The sequence below is a fragment of the Python bivittatus genome, unplaced genomic scaffold, assembly GCF_059951505.1.
Source record: "Python bivittatus isolate LINGU-HERP-01145 unplaced genomic scaffold, Pbiv_v1 ctg000340_np1212, whole genome shotgun sequence".
Taxonomy (NCBI): Eukaryota; Metazoa; Chordata; class Lepidosauria; order Squamata; family Pythonidae; genus Python; species Python bivittatus.
In genome coordinates this window covers 32,381,460-32,402,831 of record NW_028277056.1, presented here as the reverse complement: position 1 = coordinate 32,402,831, position 21,372 = coordinate 32,381,460, and the positions used below count along the sequence as shown (strand labels likewise).

The window sequence follows — 21,372 nt, the reverse complement described above, 5'->3', positions numbered from 1 at the left end:
GATAGCAAGGCAAAAGTATAGTCATTTGCAGAAGAAGCCAACTGACTGATTGAATCATTGTGGAGCCCAACTCAGTAAATCAGAGCTGCTCATTTTCAGCTGTATCTGGGTGGGAAACAAAGTTGCTTTGGACATTTAAGGCCCCTTAGGGGAGAAATGCACTTCTAGAATATACTACTGTGACAGCTTGAAGTCACATGTGCTGTATGAATTCTAAGAACCCAGACTGGACCTGATAACTACTCCTGAAGTTTCATCATTGAACGTGGAGTGTTGCTTGGAGTTCTGACTCTTAGACCAATTCAGATGCTGCCACTATGTGACTCCTTTTTGACTTTATAAGCAAATACAATCTTAAGTGGATTTCTTAATTAATGACCATCCTGTTTAACTTCTGTTAGATTCTACTTAGCCTGTGAAGAACGCTTCTAAATTTTTGCAACGTTACTATTCCCATGTCAACCCATTCATCATCATTTCTGTGTTATTCAGTTATTTTAAGTGTTTATGCAAACCATAAAACACAAATATCTCTAGAGGTAAAGGTAAAGAAAGATGGAAATAAGGAGACTGAATATTTGAGGCCCATTTGCAGCTCAACCTTATTGTCACTACATTGCAAGTTTTTATTTCACTCTGTCATTTCTACTGTTCTTTTCCTGCTTTTCTAAATTTGCCAAGGAGAGAAGGACAAAACAATCAAGTTTAAGCTGGAACAATTCAAGCTTAACTGGGTATTGCCAACATGATTTCTGGGAAATGTAATATTTTATTTCTATTCATTCATTCAAGGAATGAAAAGGAAAACAAGCTAATTGCCAGTATCAGTTTGAGTGGTCTTTAAGCTGATCTTAATGATGCAATGAGAACTTTCATTAAAAAGCACCTGGAAAATGCAGGATATTATTATTAATGTTTAACAGCATTAAAAACCAAACAAAAAACAGTTCTCAAATACTGCTGGTAACCAGAGGATTCAAGTACATTCAGCAGCTTTCCTTGTACAGAGCATGGAACTTAGGAAACTCCTTCTTTTTAAGACTTATAACTTCTTCCTCTTCAATTTTCAACATAATAAAAGTGGGGAAGTGGGTAATGACAGGTGAAATGTTTCACAACAGCAGACCTGAGCATCTTTTTTTCCTAATAATTTCCTGAAAACATATTGGAAAGACTCCATCCATTCTAAATCAGTATGTGTGAGATTTACTAATCACTATATGTTAGCATTTTTATATCAACCAAAATAGAAAAGATGCTTCTGCCAATCCAAGACTCCAAATGATCATGATGAGGTCTTCCTGTAAGTTAAATGTATTTATATGTAAAGATATAGACAATCAACAATACTAGGAGAATAAAAGTCAGAGCAGTCAAAATTTGGTATAATAGGCAGGATTTTATGAAAAAACTATTTTTTCCCAGGTATTGGAAATTTCATGTGAAAAGCCACTTAACTCTATAAATCATATTGAACTCAATGGGACTTACTCATAAATTGACAAATAAAGGATTGTACCTATGTTTTAATGGTTTCACTTATATTAACAGTAATGCCTCTTTATGGTATTAATATTTCTTTATGGTTTTTTTTCCTAGTTTAAAGCAGGTTGGAAGATATTAAAGAGAGCTTAAATTATATAGCACATTTAATATACTGCAAGCTGATTATGCCTTTTCACTGCAGTTATGCCATTTAAAAATATTTGACTGGAAATTAATGCATTACACCTTTCATGACAGTATTCTTTAAATCAGGTTGGATATATCCAGTTTTTCTACTTCTAAAAGTACATTAAGAAAAGAAAAACAATTTCATCATCAGCACTTCCTCCAGTGTTCAAATATAAGCTAAAGTTTATGGACTAATTAATATTTATGAGCCAAATGAGTTCCTCTTATATCCTAAATCATGAATATATAGTACTAAAAGCTTTAAAAAGCAAAGGCATGCAAGTATAAGCTAATATAATAAATTGGCATTTACGTACACCAATTCTGATTTTATAAAATACTATCTATTTTAGCCAACTGAAATTAATCTCTGAACATTTTTTCTGTTACCATTAGTATTGATCTGCAACCATCTTAGCTGCATGAATCAATACATAAATTCCATATTTTAATAGCAAATGTCCCTACATTAAACCTCATTGGAACCACTGCTAGTAATGAAGAATAATCAGAGGTCATTATGATCTAAGCCACCATCAATTCCTTCCAGGAATAGACAGTACAAAAGTACACCATTACAGCTTCTATAGTTCATCTACTGTAACTCATCTCCTCTTAAGAAAAAGCAACTTACTCTTTTGTTTTTATTGCACTTCGTTCTTTCCTTGATGGTTTTGTTCAACCTTTAAGGCTTCTTGTCTTTTCGTTTTGCATGTCTCACTGGGTATATGTTTAACTAAGGTGCAAAGTTCATTTCAATCTCCTCTGTAGCAGAAGGATTATCCTATCCATTTTCAGCTCATTTGGACAAAACAATGTATTATACACAAATCACAGTAATGTTAAGTTAAATGTCATAAAACCAAAAAGAGTAATAAATTGATAATGTGGTACACATGACCATAGGAACAACAAGAGGAAATACACCAATCATATGGGGGGAAATTAAAGGAAAATTAATGATAGAAAAAAATGACTGGTTTAGGAAGCTGCTGATAAGTGGTATAGTCACGTGCTCGTGTGTTTTTAAGAAACATTTTGGAGTGAATAAGAAGGATTATATGACTGTAGTAATCATGAAGTTCATATCATACCAAAATTCCAATGTGATTATGCTTACTCCACTGCAGTTGCTGTTCTTGTTATTGTTAATTGCAACATTGGGATGACTTTCTATACTCTTGCAAAACGTTATCTGAGCTCTTGTTCCTATTTTGCCTGCCACCAGTGTTAAAAATCTCGTGTCTAAAAAGTTTTTGCCTGGCAGAGATGTAATCAATTGGTGTGATATCCTTCTTGTGATTATGGTATGGGTACATGCATTTGCAGAGGTAACTGTCGATCAGTAACCCTAACCCATTTGGTGGGGAAAATATGAGACAGCCAGAATAAGAGGAGGCAATCAATTCACGTATGAAACCCACTGGTGGCAAAAAAGGAACAAGAACTATTATCTGGTCCTTGGGACAAAACTGTCAATTTTGTTTCATTCTTTGCCATCAATAAAGAGTTCATAACAATCCCACATACTGTAGTTAATGAAGTGATACCTAAGAATCTCCCTTAACTAAAAGGGCTTATAATTAAATATATTGTTTTGCATATGCTATTCCAGCTCTACTGAAATGAAGCAATGTCCCTGTCTCCCTTAACCTGCCCCCTCTCTTTTCTCATAAAGCCATGGACCCTGTAGTGGAATGCAAAATTGGAGGTGATAAAGGATGCAAACATGCACTCCAGATGCTGATAAAATCATGAAATATGTGCCAGTATAGCCTTTCCAAGTCTGGTCAGTTGGAATTATATTTAAATTAAACCTAGCTCTTCAAACTAAAGGGATAGCAAATTTTAAACTTCACACTAAATGCCAAAACAAAGTATGCATAAATTAGCCTTAGTTGCTTTTTTCTAAAAAAAACTACCAGGTCTGATGAGGGGAAAATAGGAGTTGTCACAGAAATAATAACTGAGCAGAAATGGCATGCGCTGTTACAAAGAGGTTAATTATTTTTGCATATCGAGATTTTAAAAGAACAAACATAAATGCACAGAATGCTAAATAGGGTTAGTAGATTAATGAACAGATGAGAGAGATTCTAAGCAAAAATACAATCATTTGGAATAATAAGGCACACTAGAAAGAAAGAGAGAGAGAGAGAGAAATTGATCTGCATTTGTCAATGTCAGAGCATTAGTTATCTTTTTCCTTTGATACTGGAACCTTACTATGGGTGCTAAAATGTCAAGAGAGATAAGGATAATCAGGTTTTAATTTGTGAATGAAAAGGTTTGAGATGGCGCTACTATTTTCAAAAACAAACCTTCTGTCTGAGAAACTCTTGGATTTTCTTTCTTATTTCGTTGGTTCATCCTTAGGATTAGAGTTACACAACTACCCAAAGCAATCACACAACAGCTCATTCTGCTTGTGAGAAAGGCTTAGATATGTGGCAGTCTAGGCCTGAAACTTAAACCCAGAAATGTAGTATATCATTTGAGCATTCTTACAGCTACTGTGGCTTTTAACTTCCTGAACAATTTTTTAAAAAAGTTTTCCCAGCACATTATCCACACTTGCAGCTTATCAGATGCTCTACATGCAGTCTAAAGTTCATTTCTTGCTATCTACAGTTACCCGGGAAGCAGAGTGTTAAAAATCTCTGCTAGAGACTCTGAAGGACTATTACAATTGGTAACTAATAGTGTACAGCTAGTCAGATAAAATAGCTATATAGCAGCTTTTTGTGTTAGAATGTATGTACAGCCATGGGGAGATGCAGTACTGAAAAGGTACTATGTTCATGGGCACATAGCACAAATGTGCATATGGTTTTCTTTGACTTTTAAGATCAATATATTACATTCATATCAATTTCACTGAAATTTGAGTCAACAGGGATAACGTATCCTTGAATACAATGCTGCTCTTTCAATAATTGCATTAACTTTAACAAGTTAACTCTAAGACAATGAGAACTGCTTCTGTGAAAGCCTGCAAGTAGAGGTTGCCTTAATTACAAGCAAAGAAGTGGGCTCACATTGAAATGAGGTCCAAAGCACTTCTTCCAGATAATTTTCAAAGTGTAATCAGCCCTGCCATATTTCATGTCATAAACTGGGATTATTTTCCTTCCTATTGTTAGTTTCTCCTCTATGTATGTCATGCAAATACTTGTATCTAAAGAGCAATTCACTTGGCCTCTTACATCGCTTGACCAAATCTCTGTATTATATAATTCTTCAGCAAATATTTAATTACCTGCCAATAGTACAATCTTACTATATAGATTCGGATTGTTTTGTTTACTTCTGAGTGAAAAATATATAAATTTTGTAATTATTATAGAACTGAGGCACGGCAAGGTAAGTATTAGATCCATTGGTCTAAAAGGAAAAAATGCTTTTTGTTGTTGTTTAAGAACTAAATGTGAATCATTTCATGGAGGATGTGAAAGAAGAAAAACAAAACAAGTAGGACTAAAACAAAGCAGCCTAATTAATCACAGTGAACTGAGACTACTTATTTTCAGTTCTGCTTTGCTATTCCTTCTTTAAATGAATACAAAAATTAGTAGTTCCTTTTTGCTACTTCTCTAATTTGTTCAAAAGGAGTTTCTGATCATTCAGTTGATTGTGATAACCATCTTGTTCTTTTATTCTCTTTGGTTTTTCTTTCTTTTTTTTTAGTTCTATCAAATGCAGCTTGCAACTCATAACGGTACCATGTTACTCAGTAAAAAAGAGAAAGACTGACCTATTTGAGAGGGCATAGCTGTTTTTGTAATCTTTAGGAATCATGGTGGTTAGTGTTCAATCTGTGCCTATAATTCAGCTTTGGATTATTTAAAATAACAATTGAGTTTGACAATGCATTAAATATACTTTTCTTAAAAATATGAAAACCCACACATCTCTGGAGATAGAAGAAAAAATTTTCAAACGAATACATCACTTTTAAGAGTGTTAGACCCTTATCACCTCATATCTCTTTTCTTTTTTAAAAAAATCAAGGATAGCATGCATTATATTAGATGTAATTGCAGATGTTGGCACAGATCCTACTGATCTATGAACCTCCCTAGGTTTTACCTTAAGATTCCAAGCCCATTTCAGACTGCTACATAAATGAATCTCCTCCCACACAGTCATTTTCACATAAAAATGTGATATCACAGTGTAAAAAAGATTCTAGTCTTTCCCCCTGATACGCATATGTAATATCAAGCATATTTAGTCAGAAAAAAAATGGACAGTATTTTTATGGTCAATTCTTAAAATGCATTTTTAAATTTATTACTACATTTCTATTCAGTCTTTTCTCTGACAGCTCAATATAGCACACATGGTGAGGGTCACTACACATTGTTCCTACAACAACTGTGTAAGATAGAACAGCCAGCATGATGCAATGTTTAAGGTGTTGGCCTAGGACCAAGGAGACCCAGGTTCAAGTCTGACAACAGTCCCAGAACCTCACTGATTGATTTTGGACCACTTATTATCAACCTAACCTATCTTTTAAAGGTTATGGAGAAAAATGGGAAGAAGTGCTATGTACACCACCCTGAGCTTCTGGAGGAAAAGTGGGATATAAATCTATCCTACACACTAAATAAACAAACAAACAAACAAATAAATAAGACTGAGAGATACTGAGGAGGGGTCATGACACTTTATGCAAATATTAACATGATACAATTATCACCAATTATCTTAAACTATAGTATTTTGAGATGGTTAGAAAACACAAACATCGAGAATATTATAGGCTCAGTAGTTTTCATAGTGTGGCTCTACAGATGAAACAACCTTATACAGGGATCCACTAGGCACAGTATTGTCTGATTTGGCTGGTAGTCTATAGGAAGGCAAAAGTTGGTCCCGTTATCTGATACCTGTACTTTTTGATGCATAGATGCAAATATAATACTTGGAATAATCTGCTTCAAAATCTGCTATTCTAATGTGCTATAGCACCTCTTCATATTAACCAAATAATTATTTGGGTTACCCTGAGTATGCTGTGATAAGCCAGCCATTTTCATTTGTAAGCTACAGTTTATTCCTTAGCATACTATGTGAACCCAGCCAATTGTTGTTATTCAATAAACCATTGTTAAACAAAACATGGCTTGATGCAATATGCAGCCAAGATCAGTATAACACAGGTTGGCCTTCCACCAATGTGGAGTATTCTAGTATTAAATTCAAATCCCTTCACCCACAACTGTAATGACAGCTTGTTAGAGATTGTGTTACTTTTCTCCAGATGCTTGGTATTGTTTTGCTTTATATTGTTTTGTCATAAATTGTTAAAATTATATGCCACTCAGAAACATAATGGAGTCAGGCAGACTATAAATGTAATAAACAGACAAGCAAACAAATTAAAACGGCCAATCTTCAGCTGCTTTCTTACATAATTGAAAGCTAGTCAATATATGCATCTCCTGTTCCTTGTTTAATAGCATCTTAATGTTAATATGCATTGAAATTTGCAATATAGTCTTAAATATTTTTTCATCAACAGTTTTTGGCTAAAAAAACAAATTCATGCTCTAGAATGCTGACTTTATTTAAAAGTTTCATATAAGACACTTATATTTTTATCTGTAGTTTTTAAATTCCTATACAAATAATCAATGTAGTGTTAGGTGAAGCAGAATATAATGAAATTGTTTTATGTAAAGAACAAGTAATCTGATCTCAAACTATTTGTTAAAAAAATAGAATCCTGGTGAAAAAACAACCTTTTATCGAATATGAAAAATAACATAGAATTCGATAGCCATAGAGATTAATAAATAAAGTAGAGAATTTATAGGAATTTAGCACAGAGAAATGACATGCTCAAATGCTCATCAATATATAAATACAAGTAGTGCTGTTCAGAATCTGGATCACTGAAGCTGATGTCCTCTTTGGCAAAGCCTAATAGCTCTGTACAGTTCAGAGAAGAAGAAAAACATCATAATCTGTTTTCCCACAGCTAGCTGAGAACTGTAGCCAAAGAACAGGAAAGGTGTGAGGCCTTCACTGCATAGATTGAGGCTAGCTGGAATAGTATGAACAGTTTGGCAATGAAACTTGAAGCTTGACCAGAAATATTGTCATAGATTTTATGTTAGCACAGAAATCTGTTCTATGAAATATTCACTTACAAAGAGTACATTTTGCTGGAAAGCAGATGTGAATGATAACAAACACTTCCCTTGGCTGAGCATAATCTGGAGTAAATTGAGAGTAAACAGAATGTTTCTAAGTATCGCCAAGGCAGATTCTACAACCATATTATAATACCTTTAAAAAAAAAAAAAACAGGGAGGTTTATATAGCTATATAAATAAATGTGCAGTTTACCAGGTTCAGTCTCCAAGACAGAGACAGATGTTAATAAAACTAATATCAACATAGATGAGTATGGCATGGTCCCAAATTCTTCTCTGGTGAGTATTAAACCTCAGTTGATTATGGACATACCTCTTTAGTGGCAAGATAATCCCTACATTCCAGAACAGTTTATTTGTTTATTTATTCAAATTTATTAACTGCCCAACTCCAATGGACTCTGGGTGGCATACAAAACTGGAATATCCATAAAAACCAGATAAATCATCAAGCCAAACAGACAGACCAAACTAAAACAATCTTATAAACAACACAAATCAAGCAAAACAAGGCCCCCCAGAAATACAATAACACATTGATACATCAACCCCAGGCCTGGGACCAAAGCCAGATTTTAAGAGCTCTCAGGAACCCAAGGAAAGAAGGTGCCATCCTTATCTCTGGGGGGATGCTGTTCCAGAGGATGGGGGGCATTACAGAGAAGGCAGGCATCCTCAGTTCCACAAGATAACAACATTTAATAGAGGGGACCTGGAGCACACCTACTCTGCTTGAACATACTGGGTCGGGAGAAACTTTTGGACTCAAGCATTCCCTTAGATATCCAGGGCTTTACAGGTAATAACCAGCACCCTGAATTGTACTTGGAGCCAACTAGCAACCAGTGCAGCTTGTAAAGAAGTGGTGGTGCATGTGCATTCCAAAAGTCCCTGATGCTGCTCATGCTGCTGCATTTTGAATCAGCTGTAGTTTCTAGGTGGTCTTCAAGGGCAGCCTCATTAGAATTCATTGCAAGAATCCAGTTGTGAGGTGACTAGAGCATGAGTAATTGTCTGGAGGGCCTCCTGATTGAGGAAAGGACACAACTGGCATAAAAAATAAGCCTGGGCAAAGGTCCTCCTGACCACAGCTGTCACTTGCTCTTTGAGCAATAGCTGCAAGTCCAGAACCAGTTCTGAATGGGTCCAGCCCCATCCAAGACCGATAATAGTAACACCTCCAACTCCAGGAGGCCAAACTGCCACAGCCACTCAGTCTTGTCAGGATTGAGCTGAAGTCTGTTCCATCCCTTCTAGACCCAAATAGCCTCTGGACACTGGATCAATACATTGACAGCTTCACCTGTGCAGCTCAAGGTTGACATGTAGAGTTGGGTATCATCAGCATACTGAGGATACCAAACCCCAGATTGGTGGATGACCTCACCCATGGTTTCATGTAGATGTTAAACAGGAGAGTAGAACATCTTTCAAACAACTGGGAGGTTTAATGCATTCCAAGATCAGGGGACAATCCTGAAAATGCCAGAAAAGGATAAATGCATTCTCTCCACCAAAATCCCTTGAAGCAACTAGTCACGGGAAAAAGGGTTACTCTCCCAAGCCTTTTTCAGCCTAAAAACATGGTGAAACAAAAAAGAAAAAGAGGGAGGAAAAGAGAGAAAAAAGAAAAAGACATATAAAAGGTGACTCCCCCTCCCTCCAAACAAGTATAAACATTTGCAGTAACTTGACACCTTCTCTAGTATTACAGGAAAAAAAACACCTCTTCTTCCCATTTGTCATCCCTTAATAATGGCCAAATTATTAAAAAGTTCATCAATCAATCTTAACAGCAAAACCATTAAGAGTACCAGTAATAAGAACCCATATATTTTAACCTTAGACAAATAAATCCATTATGCATTTGAACTTATAATTTTCTCCAATAAGTAAAAATATTTATCCCCATAGGCATGAAAAATACCAATAACATCTTAAATTAAACCAAATAGGTCCCTTTTACATTCTAACCTATAAGTTTCTCTAACAAATAGATCATAGAAAGCTTATCTCCATGTGAAAACATCTTTAAATCTTAGTCGTAAAGTCCTGGTCATTAGAAAAGATTCCAATAGTAACAACCCAAAATCACAATTTATACAATTTAACCCTGATCAAATAAGTCCACTTTGAATTCCTTTTTCTTCTTTTTAAGAGGCTTAATCTCCAGTTGCTTCTTCAAATAAAGTCCCACACGATGATCTCTTACCATTTTCTCTGTCTGTTTTCATACTTTCTTCTATGGACCCAAAATAAGATAACTTTCAGAGTCACTCTTCTGATTTATAATCTGAACATCCCCTTTATTATTAAAGCATCATCTAGCATAATTTGTAGGTCCAATGCAGCTTCTTTCTCCATGTCACTCTTACAGCTGAACATTTTTAAGTCCCATTTCAAATCCACATCATGTTTTTCTGTGTCTTCCATATCTCTTTTATAGTCTGGCAGTTTTTTAAAGTCCATTTTAAGATCCCTATTCAAATCATCCTCTGGCTGAGGCTTAGGCTCAATATTTCCTTCAACTCCCAGAGCGCTCAACCCACTGGAGATGGCTAATTTGCAATCTGTTCACAGGCAGCCTCTGTAAGGAGTACTTATGGATGATCCAGTCATCTCTTTTGTCCGGAGATGGTTTTGAAGAGCCGTACCCTTTGCCAGCTCCTCTTATCTGCTGTGGCCATCAGCTCTGCAAAAACAGAGCCATCTTCAATCCACCATTACTTCCCTGAAAATCAGCTTGCACTCAGTTTGCAATTGGAGACAATGCAGCTTTTAAAGTCCCTGACCTATTCTGAAAATTATAGTTTATAGTAGGGGTGCACAAACCTTTTCAGATCAAGGTTCGACATGCTTTTTGAATGGCTTACCATGAGTCACACTCAGCTGTAAGCAAGGCAAGTCAGGGAAGGGAAAAACAAAACAGGGAGAGGACAAAATCTGTGAGTGGATTTGCTTAATGGTATTTATCCCAGAAGAGAATAACATGATGACTCTCTGTCCACAGATATATCTATATCTACATCTACATACGCATACAGTCAGATATATACTCATGTACTATATATGTGTGCCTTTTTTGGCCTATATATCCCAATGTCCCAATATTCTCTCCTTGCCTACCAAGGGGATAAAAATAATGAGAAAGGGAGGTTGGTACTTGAACCAAGCTGCACGTTCAACAGAAAACATTTGACAGCATCTTTCCTTAATGAGCCTGGTCATTAAAGCTTCAGGGAGGGTACTATTTACTCAACAATATAACACTGAGGTCAGTGAAGATTGCTTATTCTCATGGAGCCCTTTGTGACCAAGAAGCTCCAGATATGTATGTTGGAAATATTGAGCCAAGACGTGCATTTTTTCTTCGTTGTAATATGTTTGAAATTTCCAGTCCACTCAACCAATGTTAATCACAAAAATGAAGTTTTTCTATCTATATGGAAATTCTGTTTGGAAATATGTCTTTGGAAATGCTTATCTAAGCTCAAGCCAGTGTTTTCATTGACTTCAGTGATTGTTATAATATCTATTTATTTCACTGTAATGCCTGCAATGTAAGGCTATATAAGATGATCATCTTCAGATACAACTTTTCTTTGAAAATGATTCAATAGAATTATTTTCATTAATATAGCCAAAATCAATGCCCTTTACAATTCAAATATTATTGAGGGATTCTTACATCAATATTGTTATTTCCTTTGGTTCATTATAAGCCTGTTTAATGATTTTGCACCAGTTTTGTGCTACTTAAAATTTATTATTGTCAAAATTTCCATAATGTAAGAGATAGTTTCAATCATCTGCTTCAAAAGAGATAACTATTTACAGTTTAATAAATAAAAATATTTAATTTTCTTTCATTCTGAATGCAGTTAAGAATATTATATGTTGGAACTAAAAAATTAGTGAGAATGTATGGAAAGCTTAACATTCAGCACTGATGAGGTGTGTGATCCATATATTTATAGATGTATAAGAAAGGCTTGTGGTGTTTTTAGAGTGGTTGGTTGATTATTTGCATGTACTTTGTATGAAGACAGTGCAATGTTCTTATTGACAACCCAAATGATTTGCTGTGACTATCTGATAGATCATAAGATTTTAAAATTAATATATCAAAGACCAGGGCAGCTGTTTCTCACAGGCAAAATAGGGTGAACAACTTCAAGTTATTTATTTATTTTTTTTATCTACTGGTAACTGCTCCCGACTCCTTTCCAAGGCGCCGCCAGCATTTTTCCTCCCACCGGAGTGAGTACCCATTTATCTACTCACGTGAGTTTTCGACCTGTTGGGTTGACAGGAACTGGGGAGGAAACAGGAGCTCACCCTGTTTAACGCGAAGGCTGGACTCGAACCGCTGAAGCGTCGACCATTTCTGGCCGGCAACTTTCAGCGTCATTAAGCCGCTGTGCCACCGCGTCCCCCTCAAGTTATATATAAATGGCTAAAAAGTAGATCAAAGAGATGAATGGTAGCAGATGGACTCTCTGGAGCCAACTGTTGCACAGTACAGCACACTCCTACATTTTGGGTCTGCATTGAGATTCAAACTGTCTGGAGGCTTTGGTCACCTTTTAATGCTAGGAAGGGGCAGAGGTAGAAAGGTAAAAATATATGGACAAGTATAGGAAATGTTGCATACTAGTTTAAGTTTCCTTTTCGTATCTCATCGTGGGAATTGGATTACTTGTTTCCATGATTTGGATAGACTTACTTACTCTAAAAAAGAAAGGTTTGAGAGGTATGTAAGTTATTTTCTTTATATTTAATATACATTGGGACCCACACAGAATCTCATAATGTATTTCTATCTAGGCTATAACATTATCCCAAACACTGAAGCTTGGTTCTGCCCACCCCCCCCCCCAGCCCAGCCTTGATTGCTTAAAATTGCTGGAGCAGGTTCTTTTTCTTTTCTTTTTGAGCCAGGAAAAGTGTGAAATATGCACAATTTATTTCTTGGGTTTATTACTTGGGTTTCATATGAAATGGACACCCTGTGATAAAGCTGAAATTCAGAAAAATTAAAACCCCAGCATCATATCCTAGCCATAAATTAACTAAAGAAAATCTAGGGTTTGTGCTTTGCATTAAAAACACTCTTAATACTTTCTATAGCTGCTTGAAATACTTTAAAGGTATTGGCATGGGAATTCCCCTAGGAACAGATATTAATCTTAAAGAAATGCTCATTTTTACATTAATCTTTCTCTATAAACTCCATTGCAGAGACAGAATATTGCAGCAGGGGTTTGGTTCTTCTTTTAGTCATAATTCTGCAGTATTTATAGCATTAAATATTGCAAAGTCTATCTGGCAGATGTTTGGACAGAAATACCACTTGGATCCTAATTCATATCATAAACTTGTTCTTTGGGATAATTCAAGACTGAAAATACAGGATTCTGCTTTTTGTTTATTGTTTTAATTAATTGGCTAAGAAATTTAGTGATACTTTCAATCAATTTATTGTCATTACGTTTTTAATTATTTGAGATTCTCTAGAATCTTCAACTTTATCTGTATGTTAGAACTAATATGAATACAATAATCAGGCCTGAATATTAGTCTCAAATGTTTAGAAATATATTCCTGCTTTAGATTATCTATTTCGTACTTCTCTGCATGGTAAAATACAAAGAAGGCAAAAATGTGCTGGCGAAAGAAATAGTATGAATATACAGAAGAACTTCATAAGAAAGTAATACATGAGGTTTTTATAGGCATATGGAAAACAACAGTGGCCATGAGATTGGAGAAATCAAGAAAGAGGTAGTCCTCATTTAGCATCTGCCTCAGACAGTGACCATTCTCAGATATGACAGTGATGAAAAAGTAACTTTGCGACCAATGCCAGCATTTATGACCTTGGCAGCATCTTTTTCTCAGTCATATGTTAGTATGTGTTGTCCTGTGCCTGACCCATTTTCCCCCTCCCCTCCCCTCCCCTCCCCTCCCCTCCCCTCCCCACCCCACCCCACCCCACCCCAAGCAGAGAGTGCCTAAAAAAGCTATCTCTTCCTAAGCTGCTTTTCTCTGCAGCACAGGGCTTCCCCAAAAGGTGCTAACTTCAAGTTAGCTTAGCTCTGTGACCTTAATTAGTTGATTAGAACACTCTGCCTGGCAGCTGCAGCCTGAAATTGACAAAACCCTAATCAGTTTCACACTAAAGGCTTTTGTAGTCTCCTAAGCAGCTTATGGCTGGGAGGTGTGAGTTGTTAACCAAACAGCTGATGCTAGCGCATTCCTTTCAATGTGTATTCCCCCTTGTGTGCCTGCTTACTGTCTTGTAATCCCTTCCTCTCCAATGAACACCAATTCTGTTCTTGCTAATTATCCCAATGCCAAAGTGAGCATTCCAAAGGGTGGGGAGGGGGGGAGCCTATAAGATTTGTTATTCACCTCACAGTGAGATGGGCAGTGACAAATTTGAAATATAAATTAAAGAAAATAAAATAAAAAAATTTACCTGGCTTCCTTGTGAGTCAGGTTCCAGAAACCCTCCCTGCCATTTGGGTTCACCTGGCTGTTTGGGGTCATATTTTTCTGATGCTGTAAAGTAAAGGAAAGCTGAAGTAAAATTACATGCATAGTCACAGTCACATGATTTTTCATTTAGAAACTTCTTCATTTATTGACCAAGTTGCTGTCCCAATTGCAGTTGCTAAATGAAGACTACCTGTACCAAAAAATGGTGCAAAAAGGGTTTTTGTGCTAAAAATGCCCAAACTACCAAACACTTCACATGGTGATATGCTGGTGATGATTCTGATGGCTAGAAATAAGAAATATTTTATTAAAGGTGAAGAGTTTAAAAACCATTCTGCTTTCCAATATTTAAACAAACAAATAAAAACACCAAGAATTATATCAACAGGCAATGCCAACCCAGTACAGATAGGGAGGAAAAAAGTTGAGGTGGTAATAACTTCCCAGGAATTTCAGTAGAATGGTGACTGTAGCTCTGAAATAAGGGATATCTATTATATGAGAGAAAGTCTATGATAGATCTACACAAAATATTAAAGTACAAAAAGATCACATTGACAACAATGGCATACATCATTAAGGCCACAGTTCCCTAGTTGTAACATATAGTTAAAAGACCTATAATATTAGAGAGGATAAACAAAGAGAAATTGATGCCTCTGAATTGTGGCTCTAGAGAAAAATGCAAATAACAAAAAGAATTGAAATCTGCAAACATTTTGGCTGTGGGCAGATGTCCAACACGCTGTAAGGGTTCTTATAAAATGACTACTAGGAAAAGTTGCTCATTTCCTGCTTAACTTTTTTTTTCTTCCTTTTTCTTTTGCTGGGAAGAGGGGAAGGAAGGTACACTTCCAAAGAAAGATGATGCTAGATCTAGTGCTCTGCAACATTCTTTTTTTTTTTTTTTTAATTTCTTCAGTAAAACAGATTCTTTTTTAATGTAAGAAGTCAGGCTGCATTGAAATGTCTGTAGTAGTGAATCTGCTCCTTTCCTGCTTCAGTAACTTGATTCTTAGAGTTTGCCACCCCAGATGGGACTACTTCCTCAAACTTTATTTCATAAAGCCTTAAAAACATGGCTGTTTTCTTGTTAATTGGGCTCACCTGGTGGATAGTTATTTATGGTTTATTTAGGTGATTGTTGTGATCTTTGGCTGCTGCTGTTGTCATTAGGCTGAGTACTGAGTTTTAGTCCTATGTTAGCTACTCAGAGTTTCAGTAGCAAGCAAGAAGAAGGGAGGGAGGGAGTCAGTCAGTCTAGGGAAGATGATATAATGATGGCTGGATAAAAGTTATTGAAGTAAAGGTTGAATTTTACCAAGATATTCAATTCATGAATCCCTTCCCCCACAAAAAAGATGCCTAAGATACGTTAGCAAGGTTAAGAAGCAAGGTTCTAAGTCTGCTAAGATAATGTTTACAAGCTCATGTGCCAAACTTCCTACTCCTTGATCTAGAGATAGATGCTATTCCCAAAGCTGAATTTAACTGCACATGAATACACACTGGAAGAGTCTGATGATGCTGCCAATCAGAATTATTTTTCTAATGACTTGTAGACATGATAGTTTGTATGATATTAATGTAAATGGTGTCAATGTAGTAGTATTTCTGGTAATTTGTTGATAGATTATATCTCGTATGTAATTAGGAGCATTAGCAGTATACGATCTAAGAATAGAGTCCGCAGATTTATGAAGCCTCACTTTATATTTAGATTTACCTTGAATTCATTTCATGATTAGGCAAAATACTGATAATTTCATTTTTCTAGGCTTTTAAAAAATCAGCTGACATTAATCATTTTATTTCAAATTTACTTTTGTGTTTGTCTTACTGTTTGTCTTACTGTTGATAATTTTTTGTTTAATTGAAATGCCATCTAGGTAGCTTTTTTCTATAGTGAAAATAATACACATTTTTATAAATAAAGAACTATAGAAATCCAGGAAAGAATGAATCTCAGCCCAAATCACCTTTCAAAATTCTCCTCAAAATATGTGGAAGAGAAAGTAGGTAAATAATTTGTCTGAAGAATGAAAACTCCAAAGAGCATCCTGCTATTGTTGAAAAGGTGAGGGGAAGGAATTTGCTCAAAATGTCTCCCTTCAGTTGCATGTCATGGCAATGAAGGACAGGCCATTCATGCATAACCTCAATAACTAAGTGCAAAAATATTATGCTCCAACCATAAAATTTTCTGTGTTAGCATCTTCTCTTTTGAACTAAATTTCAAAAGCATTTTTTCTTTTATCAAATCAACAAGAAAATTGGTGGAAAAATGTAGGGGGAACTTCTATGTTCTACATTAGCTAAGGTGTTTAATATATGAATGCTGAAGACAACATTATTTTGTCTTTGCCTTAAGGATAAAGTCATCTGGATGACTCATGCCTTTTGATTTGCATTTGGTTTAACTGCATGTTTGTTGTTGCTGTTCAGTCGTTAAGTCATGTCCAACTCTTTGTGACCCATGAACCATATTGCACCAGGCCTTCATGTCCTTCACTGCCTCCCTGAGTTTGCTCAGTTTCATGCTCATTGCTTTGGTGTTGCTATCTAACCATCTCATCCTCTGCTGTCCTCTTCTCCTTTTGCCTTCAATCTTTCCCAGCATCAGGGTCTTTTCCAAGGAGTCCTGTCTTCGCATTAGGTGACCAAAGTATCTGAGCTTGAGCTTCATTATCAATCCTTCCAATGAGCAATCAGGGTTGATTTCCTTTAAGATTGACTGGTTTGACCTCCTAGCAGTCCAGGGGACTCTTAAGAGTCTTCTCCAGCACCACAGTTCAAAGGCATCAATTCTTGGGCGCTCAGCCTTCTTTATGGTCCAGCATTCACAGCCATACATTACTACTGGAAAAACCATAGCTTTGACTATGCAGATCTTTGTCAGGAAGGTGAAGTCTCTGCTTTTTAATATGCTGTCTAGATTTGCCATAGCTTTCCTCCCAAGGAGCAAGCGTCTTTTAATTTCATGGCTGCAGTCTCCGTCTGCGGTGATCTTGTAGCCCAAATAAATAAAGTCTGTGACTGCTTCCATTTCTACCCCTTCTATTTGCCAGGAACTGATGGGTCCAGATGCCATGATCTTAGTTTTTTTAATGTTGAGTTTCAAGCCAGCTTTCGCACTCTCCTCTTTCATCCTCATCAAGAGGCTCTTTAGTTCTTCTTCACTTTCTGCCATTAGGGTTATATCATCTGCATATCTGAGATTGTTGATGTTTCTCCCTGCAATCTTAATTCTGGCTTGTGATTCTTCCAGCCTGGCATTTCTCATGATGTACTCTGCATATAGGTTAAATAAGTAGGGTGACAGTATACAACCTTGTTGTACTCCGTTCCCTATTTTGAACCAATTGGTTGTTCCATGACCGGTTCTAACTGTTGCTTCTTGGCCCGCATACAGATTTCTCAGGAGATAGATAAGGTGGTCTGGCACCCCCATCTCTTTAAGAATTTGCCACAGTTTGTTGTGATCCACACAATCGAAGGCTTTTGCATAGTCAATGAAGCAGAAGTAGATGTTTTTCTGGAACTCTCGTGCTTTCTCCATGATCCAGTGAATGTTGGCAATTTGATCTCTAGTTCCTCTGCCTCTTCGAAACCCAGCTTGTATATTTGGTAGTTCTCGGTTCACATACTGCTGAAGCCTAGCTTGTAGGATTTTGAGCATAACCTTGCTAGCATGTGAAATGAGTGCAATTGTGCGATAGTTTGAGCATTCTTTGGCATTACCCTTCTTTGGAATTGGAACGTAAACTGACCTTTTCCAATCCTGTGGCCACTATTGCGTTTTCCAAACTTGCTGGCAAATTGAGTGCAGCACTTTAACAGCATCATCTTTTAGTATTTTAAATAACTCAGCTGGAATATTGTAATCTCCACTAGCTTTGTTATCAGTAATGCTTCCTAAGGCCCACTTGACTTCACTGTCTAGGATGTCTTGCTCAAGGTCAATGACCACACCAGCGTGGACATCAGGGACATTAAGATCTTTCTTGTATAGTTCTTCTGTGTATTCTTGCCACCTCTTCTTAATCTCTTCTGCTTCTGTTAGGTCCCTGCCTTTTTTGTCCTTTATCATGCCCATCTTTGCACTAAACATTCCTTGGATATCTCCAATTTTCTTGAAGAGATCTCTAGTCTTCCCCATTCTATTGTTTTCCTCATCAGACAGCCATTTTGCTTTCTTGCATTTCTTTTTCTTTGGGATGGTTTTAGTGGCTGCTTCCTGTACAATGTTACAGACCTCCGTCCATAGTTCTTCAGGCACTCTGTCTACCAATCTAATCCTCTAAATCTATTCATCACCTTCACTGTGTACTCACAAGGAATATGATCTAAGTCATACCTGAGTGGTCTAGTGGTTTTCCCTACATTCTTCAATTGAAGCCTAAATTTTGCAGTAAGAAGCTCATGATGTGAGCCACAGTCAGCTCCTGGTCTTGTTTTTGCTGTCTGTATAGAGCTTCTCCATCTTTGGCTGCAAAGTATATAATCAATCTGTTTCGGTATTGACCATCTGGTGATGTCCATGTGTAGAGTTGTCTCTTGTGTTGTTGGAAAAGCGTGTTTGCTATGACTAGCTTGTTCTCTTGACAGAACTCTATTAGCCTTTGCCCTGCTTCATTTTGTAGTCCAAGGCCAAACCTGCCTGTTATTCCGATTACTCCTTGACTTCCTACTTTAGCATTCCAATCCCCTATGATGAAAAGGACATCTTTTTTTGGTGCTAGTTCTAGAAGGTATTGTACGTGCTCATAGAACCGATCAACTTCAGCTTCTTCGGCATCAGTGGCTGGGGCACAGACTTGGATTACTGTGATGCTGTATGGTTTGCCTTGTATTCGCACTGAGATCATTCTGTCATTTTTGAGGTTGTACCCCATTACTGCCTTTCCCACTCTCTTATTGACTATGAGTGCTACTCCATTTCTTCTAAGGGCTTCTTGCCCACAGTAGTAGATATAATGGTCACCTGAATTAAATTCACCCATGCCCGTCCATTTCAATTAACTGATTCCCAAGATGTCAATGTTCAATCTTGTCATCTCATGTTTGACCACATCCAGCTTGCTTTGGTTCATAGATCTTACATTCCAGGTACCTATACAATATTTTTGTTTACAGCATCGGACCTTCTTTTCGCTTCCAGGTACATCCACAGCTGAAAGTTCTTTCGGCTTTGGCCCAGCCGCTTCACTCTTCTGGAGCTACTTGGAATTGCCCTCTGTTCTTCCCCAGTAGCATATTGGACACCTTCCAACCTGAGGGGCTCATCTTCCGGCGTCATATCTTTTAGCCTTTTAACATTGTCCATGGGGTTTTCTTGGCAAGGATACTGGAGTGGGTTGCCATTTCCTTCTCCAGTGGACCACATTTTGTCAGAACTCTCTGTCATGACCTCTGACATGACCATCTTGGGTGGCCCTGGACGTATAGTTCATGGCTTCACTGAGTTACGCAAGCCTCTTCACCACGACAAGGCAGTGATCCATGAAGGGGAACTGCATGTTAGCACAGGTCATTTAGGCACTGGTGAGCACACTGAGCTAGACACATGCTTTGCTTCTGGTAGGTAGGTTAATTCAGAAGGAAAAATCGAGTGCCCCTAGAGCTTGATTAGAGATTTAAAGATTCCAAGCACAAGACAGAGACAAAATAACAGCCAATATAGGTACATTTATCCCTATAGTCTCTCCATAAGGAAATGGAGTGGGAGGGAAAGGACAGGTATAGCTTTGTGCCTGAATGTTCTAACTTCTAAACACAGCAGGTTTTTTTCAGTGTGAATCACTGTGCTGTTGAGAAAGATTGCTGAAGTACTCACAGGAATTTCTCAGTATTCAGTATTCATTATAATTTCTCTCTCCCATGAATAACTATATATATTTCAAAAAAGTGAGAATAAATAGAACAGGGTGCTTATTCTGAAAGGAGGTTTCTTTTATTTTTTCAGGAAATTCACAGGAAGACCACTTCCTTAATGACTCTAGGTGGCTTATAAAGGTATAGTAAAATGAGCTGTAAAATCTTTTAAAGTATGACAGTAATAAAGTGTGAACTGACAGTTATAAAGTATGAATTAAAAGAGTACCATATTCAAGTGTCTAGGCTTCTGTCATAATGTTTCCAAAAGTCTCCATTCAGCTCTTGTCTTTCTCTGAGCTTGATGCTAAGTGAGCAGAAAGCAAACAAACTTTAACAACCTAAAAATGAGTTTTGTTCAGTATAACTCTTTTTTCTTGTCTTTTTTAATACAAATTATACAAAAATCATGCTGATTGTAAGTAAGGGGTATTTCTGTGCTATATTCATTTTCATAATGCCCGCTCCAAATATTTGTTATGTACGCCCAGGGCTAATGCGTAATCTGCAGTACATGCAGCTTACATGTGTCCTGAGCTCTTTTAAAATAATGTTACTGATTTTCAATGGGATGCCTTACTGTCAGTTATCCACAACACAATTTGTTGCTGACCATAGTTTATTGTTAAATATAGACAACAAACTGTCAATTACTGCCTGATTGCAAAATATTGGTTTTGTTGCTGATTTATGTTTCTGGCCCTCCCCCCACCCTTTTCTTTTCTTTTCTTTTCTTTTCTTTTCTTTTCTTTTCTTTTCTTTTCTTTTCTTTTCTTTTTTCTTTTCTTTTCTATCTTTTATTTCCCCCCTCCAATATGATATCCTTGCCCTGTTTATTTTAAGCATCATAGTGAGCACAGTACATTTTCACACAGAACTGCAGTTACTAGTTAAACAAAAGCATGGAATGCAGTTTTTAGGCACTAAAAACTTGCACCCTATGTAGTAAAGTTTGTTTTGTATACCCACTCAAATGTATTCTTGTTAAGCCTAGCATACTTAATCCCCTGCTGAAGAATCAGCTGTGGCTGCAAGCAGTTGGGGTGTGTATACAGTATATATAATTCATATATTCATACACACACACACACACACACACACCCTCTCACTTCTATGGGTGGTATGTGTTTTCCTCAATCTTGAGTTCTGGGAGTTT

At 36.8% G+C, this 21,372-nt stretch overlaps 1 long non-coding RNA gene across 1 annotated transcript in view; it reads right to left on the bottom strand.

The window, feature by feature from the left end:
- LOC112542376 (uncharacterized) overlaps positions 1-2,370 on the bottom strand; it is a 110,880-nt gene extending 108,510 nt beyond the window's left edge. The window contains exon 1 of the long non-coding RNA XR_015796142.1: positions 2,309-2,370. This is a non-coding gene — a long non-coding RNA (uncharacterized LOC112542376). The remainder of the gene's footprint in view (positions 1-2,308) is intronic.
- Between the last annotated feature and the right edge of the window lie 19,002 nt (positions 2,371-21,372).